Source organism: Solanum dulcamara, chromosome 7 (genome assembly GCF_947179165.1).
Source record: "Solanum dulcamara chromosome 7, daSolDulc1.2, whole genome shotgun sequence".
NCBI classification, from domain to species: Eukaryota; Viridiplantae; Streptophyta; class Magnoliopsida; order Solanales; family Solanaceae; genus Solanum; species Solanum dulcamara.
In genome coordinates, this window is record NC_077243.1 from 66508025 (window position 1) to 66514391 (window position 6367).

Sequence of the window (6367 nt, forward strand, 5' to 3'; positions counted from 1 at the left end):
TAAGCGAAAACACATAAAAGAAGCTCAACATCCCCCCAAGATTGGTTGTCACGTGTATAAGCCACTAATTTATTATCAAAGTACGAAAAGAAATACAGTCACAATGTCTTTGTCTCTAGAATAGGACTAAAACATAAGAAAAGAGCAAGAGGTGTCCGCTAGATAGATGTAACAGCTACCTCGACACTCGGAATGATAGCCTCAGATGTAGTAGAAAATGCTAGAAGATCAAACAGGTCCGGGCTCACAACCTACACAAGTGTGGAAGCAAGGGGTGAGTACCAAACAACACGGTACTCAGCAAGTGGATAACTAAAACTAAGCAAAGCTTAATAGATAGAAGTACTCCTGTCCTCCCAACCGAACCTCCTTAACTACAACCTGCATAAAATCAGTTCAACTCTACACTTGTACAATAATAACAGTAATACAGTCCACAAATACTCATCAATAGTCTCGTCAATGAATCATACCAAGTCAAGTTCAGCACACACAGAGCAATATGGGGATAAACACAAATTTACAAATATCAACAAAATGCGATGCAATGCAATGAAATGATGCATATCTGTCCTATTGGTACACATCCGCTGAATCACAGTCCAAAACTCATAGGGGACATTTCTATCCATGTAACCTGCCACGGAGCGTGTGGCCCATCCCCTCAATATATATATATTCTGCCATGGAGCGTGTGGCCCGACCCCTTTATTTTATAATACCTGCCACGGAGCGTGTGGCCCGACCCCTTTGTTTCATAATACCTGCCACGGAGCGTGTGGCCCGACCCCTTTTATTTCATATCATTTTCAATCTCAACACAATATGTCAGAACCAATGCAATCAATTCATGTTCATATAATTCACGATAATAATATGACAACAACCATAATTCTTCCTATCTCACATCAACATAGTCATTTCACATGTCCAAAATAAATCCACAATCATAAAATATCAATTCCACCAATACATGTCATTAGATCACCATTTTCTACCCCTCATCTCCATTTTTTTTAAGGTCAATCATATAGTCAATAATCCAGTCTAATTATCATTATTCCCTAATACACATAACACAGAAATACAAGCATCTATAAACTTAAACTGAGGTTTAGAAATTCACTTGCCTCAAATAATCAAGCAATTACTCCGGGACTTGAGCCTTCCCTTTTCGTTGGGCCTCCAAATAAGTATAATCTAATATAATAAATAACCACAATAAGATTTCGAAACTAACAGCACCCATATTATTATATGTCTAGCCTAGACTCAAAACCTATCCAAATCTATAAACATGTTCCTAATCTTGATGTCACTTAACATGTCAACTCCCGTATTTCTTAAATTTCATACCTAGATTAAGCCTTAATTTCTGTCAATAACATAAATCTAATGATATTCGTTTAATACAATAAACCTAATATTTGATTACGTATCTCAATATATTAAAATATAAAACATATTATGATAATTAACGGCATAAGTTAAAATGAAAGTGAACTTAATAACGTTGCAAGAGGGCAATTTGCAGGAACTAACCCATATCTTATCAATAATTGGGCATTAATATGATTGCTACTTAATAACTACATCACTTCTATCTAACTTTTCAACCAAGCCTATTGAGTTGATATATTATATTATCCAAATACCTATTCCACCAATTATCTCATGAAAACTTTTCTCAATCCACCCCATAATTCTTCATTCTCCTTCACTGAATATTATACATATGTATTACTTATTCACGTGAAAATCACTACGTGGATACATAAAAAAAAACCAACTACAAAATCTTACCTAAAGAACGCGGTTGTTCTTTGCATTGTCTTCGCCGCAATAGGTAGGTTTCTTCCCTTCTTTCTTTTCTTTTCTACTTAATTAAGTATTAAAATTGACAAACTTTCACTAGCCTATTTTAATATATAGGCTAAGTCATAATGGTATTTAAATAAATTAACAGTTTAGCCCATCAATCAAATTAATTATTTAAAGTTACCCCTCAACTAATTAACCATAGTTATCGAATTGTCCAAATTTATAATTTAATTTTTTTTTGGAGAGAGTATTTTATGGAAGAGAGATGACTCATTCTCAAAATGACCTAACGGGTCATTACATTATCCACCACTAAAAATCATGTTCGTCCTCGAACATAAAGTAAAAGAAAGTACCTGAAGCTTCGAAAAGCTAGGGATATCTAGTGCGCATATCGGCCTCTGTTTCCAAAGTCGCCTCTCTGACTGAACGGTGCTTCCATTGTACCTTTACTGAAGCTATCTCCTTGGTTCTAAGCTTACGAACCTGCCTATCTAGAATGGCTATAGGCTCCTCCTCAAATGTCAGGTCTGGACCTAACTCCACTGAATCGAGTGATAACACATGAGACTCATCCGGAACATACTTCCAAAGCATGGAAACGTGAAACACGTTATGCACAGCCGATAAGCTAGGTGGCAAGGCCAATCTATAAGCCACCTCTCCAACTCATGCCAAAATCTCAAATGGGCCAATGAATCGAGGGTTGAGCTTACCCTTCCTCCCGAACCGCATCACGCCCTTCATGGGAGACACTCGAAGCCAAACATGATCACCCACCATGAACTCCAATGGTCGAACTCTCCGATCTGCATAACTCTTCTACCTACTCTGGGCTGTCAAGAGTCTACCCTGAATTCTACGAACTTGCTCCATAGCATCTCTAAGCAAGTCTGTGTCTAAGGAGTCCATCTCAGCTAAGTCAAACCAGCCAATAGGAGATCGACACCGCCTACCATACAAAGCCTCAAATGGAGCCATCTGGATACTGGAGTGATAATTGTTGTTGTAGGCAAACTCCGCTAGGGGAAAGTGCTGATCCCATCTAGCACCAAAATCAATAGCACAAGCTCGGAGCATGTCCTCCAACAGTTGGATCATCCGCTCGGACTGACCATCAGTCTGTGGGTGAAAAGCAGTACTCATATCAAGTCTAGTCCCCAAACCATGCTGTAATGCCTGCCAAAAGTGCGAAGTAAATACTGAACCTCGATCCGAAATAATGGATACTGGGACACCATGAAGCCGAACGATCTGACTAATATATAATTGGGCTAGTTTATCCACCGAGTACCTTACCTTAACTAGAATAAAATGGGCGGATTTGGTTAGTCTGTCAACCAGTACCCATATAGAGTCGTAGCCACCCACGGTGGGAGGTAAACCCACAACAAAGTCCATGGTGATCATTTCCCACTTCCAAGTGGGAATAGGCATCCTCTGACTCACACCCCCAGGCCGTTGGTGCTCACACTTTACCTGCTGGCAAGTCAAACACTTGGACACGAACTCTGCGTTGTCCTTCTTCATCCCACACCACCAATAGTGCTGGCACAGATCATGATACATCTTGGCTGCTCCCGGATGGATGGAATACCTTGAACAATGAGCCTCTTCCAAAATAAGTCTAGTCAGGTCACTTACCTTTGGCACACAAATTCTGCCGTCAATCCTCAATACTCCTTCCGAATCAAGTACCGCCTCCTTAGCTTCACCCCTTAACACCTTGTCTCGAATGATACATAACTTCTCATCCTCAAACTGTCTCTCCTGAATCAGCTCAACCAAGGAAGAACGCGCCTCCACAAAGGCAAGAATACCACCATCCTCTGAAATCTGTAACTGGACAAGGCTATTAGCCAGCCTCTGAACATCTCTAGCCAATGGTCGCTCCTCAACTCGGATTGCGGCAAGACTCCCCATACTAAAGGACTTCCTACTTAAGGCATACACCACCACATTGGCTTTTCCTGGGTGATACAAGATAGTCATATCGTAGTCCTTCAGCAACTCAAGCCATCTACGTTGCCTTAAGTTAAGATCCCTCTGACTGAATATATACTGAAGACTCCTATGATCGGTGAAGACCTCGCAATGCACACCGTATAGGTAATGACGCCATAACTTAAGCACGAAAACCACAGCCGCTAACTCTAAATCATGAGTAGGATAGTTTTTCTCATAGGCCTTCAACTGTCTCGAGGCATAGGCAACCACTTTCCCCTTTTGCATCAACACTCTACCTAAACTAACACTGGAAGCATCACAATATACAGTAAATCCCACACCTTCCTCGGGTAGCGTCAAAACAGGAGCCAAAGTCAATAAAGTCTTGAGCTTTTGAAAGCTCGCTTCACACTCGTCGGACCAATGAAAATCTACAGCCTTTTGAGTCAATCTAGTCAATGGAGCTGCAATAGTGGAGAAGCCCTGCACGAACCGTCTATAATAACTGGCTAACCACACAAAACTACGAATCTCAGTAGGAGAAGTAGGCCTTGTCCAACCTCTAACTGCCTCAATCTTAGCTGGATCCATTCTAATCCCCTCTCTGGACACCACGTGTCCTAAGAATATAATAGAATCAAGCCAAAATTCACACTTGGAGAACTTTGCATACAACTTTTCTTCTCTCAACTTTTGAAGTACCAACCTCAAATGGCGGACATGATCTGCCTCGGTCTTGGAATACACCAAGATGTCATCAATGAATACTATCACAAAAGAATCTAAGTATGGGCGAAACACTCCATTCATCAACTCCATGAATGCTGTGGGGGCATTCGTCAACCCAAATGACATCACCAAAAACTCGTAGTGACTATAACGAGTCCGAAAAGCTGTCTTAGGGATATCTAATACCCTAATCTTCAACTGATGATAACCGGACCTCAAGTCTATTTTGGAAAACAACGCCGCTCCCTGTAGCTGATCAAATAAATCATCAATACGGGGAAGAGGATACTTATTTTTAATAGTTACCTTATTCAACTGTCTGTAATCGATACACATCCTTATAGTCCCATCTTTCTTCTTTACAAACAGAACTGGTGCACCCCAAGGAGATACACTAGGGCGAATAAACCCCTTACTCAACAAGTCTTGCAACTGATCCTTCAACTCTTTCAATTCAACTGGAGCCATGCGATATGGAAGAATAGAAATGGGTTTAGTGTCAGGCTCTAAGTCAATAGCAAAATCAATGTCCCTATCCGAAAGAACACCAGGAAGATCAGTAGGAAATACATCAGAAAATTCCTTAACCACTGGAACAGTCTCTATAAGAGGTGACTCCATACTGGTATCCCGAATAAAGGCCAAATAAGACATACACCCTCTATCAATCAACCTCTGAGCATGAATATATGAGATAACCTTACTGGGATAGGAGCCACTAGTACCCTTCTACTCAATCCGCGGGGCACCAGGTATCGCTAAGGTAACAGTTTTTGCATAACAATCGAGAATAGCACGATGGGGAGAAAGCCAATCCATACCCAATATCACATCAAAATCTACCATCCCCAGAATAATCATATCTACCCAAGTATCATACCCGGTCAAGGAAACAAGACAGGATCGATATACTCGATCCACCACTAAGGGTTCACCCACGGGTGTAGAAACATGAATGGGCACGGACATACGATCACATGTCAAATCAAAGTTAGATGCAAAATAGGCAGACACATAGGAAAATGTAGATCCTGGATCAAATAATACAGATGCAGGTCGATGACAGACTAGGACAATACCTGTGATAACGGCGTTGGAAGCCTCAGCCTCGGGTCTCCCTGGAAAAGCATAACACTGAGCTCCCCTACCACCTCCGACCTGCCCAACACCTCTACCTCTTCCCTGAGGGACTATAGCACCATTAGCACCCCAACCAGGAGTGCGACCACCTCTACTAGTCTGGGCTCTACCTCGACTTTTGACTGGCGGTGCTGGCCCTCTCACTAAAACTAAAGAACTAGGCTGGGTTCCTCCTCGACCATGAGATGTACACTACCATGAAAGATGATCCGGATCACCACAAGTATAACATGTTCTCCCGTGTGAGAACCTCTGCGATGAACCTGAAGAACTTGTATAACCACCCTGGCTAACTGGCCTCTGATGTGACCCATGGTAACTCTGACCTGTACTGTATGACCCACGAGGTGTCTGACCACCCTCAGAAGCTGGCATAGATGCATGAACTGGTCCTCTATGCTGGAAGGAACCACCTCCTCTATAGGATCCTCTACCTCCAGATGAGGTACCCGAAAACTGACCAGAAGCACGGGCCCTCTTGGAGTCCCCGAACTCCTCTCTCTCCATCAACTCTGCCTCTTTGGCGGCACCCACGATGGATTGGAAGGAAGCACCCTCATGGGTGGGTTGAAAAACTGCTGTACGAATAGTATAGTTCAGTCCTCGGACGAATCTGCGAATCCACTCTGTCTCATTAGGAAGGACAGCCATGGCATGTCTGGACAACTGGTAGAAACGAGTCTCATATTCAGCAACTATAAGTCCCTCCTGCCTCAAATTCTCAAACCGT

General features: G+C 42.2%; 1 pseudogene; it reads right to left on the bottom strand.

The window, feature by feature from the left end:
* Nucleotides 1-2096: 2096 nt before the first annotated feature.
* LOC129896853 (uncharacterized) lies at nucleotides 2097-6144 on the bottom strand (annotated as a pseudogene).
* Nucleotides 6145-6367: the final 223 nt, after the last annotated feature.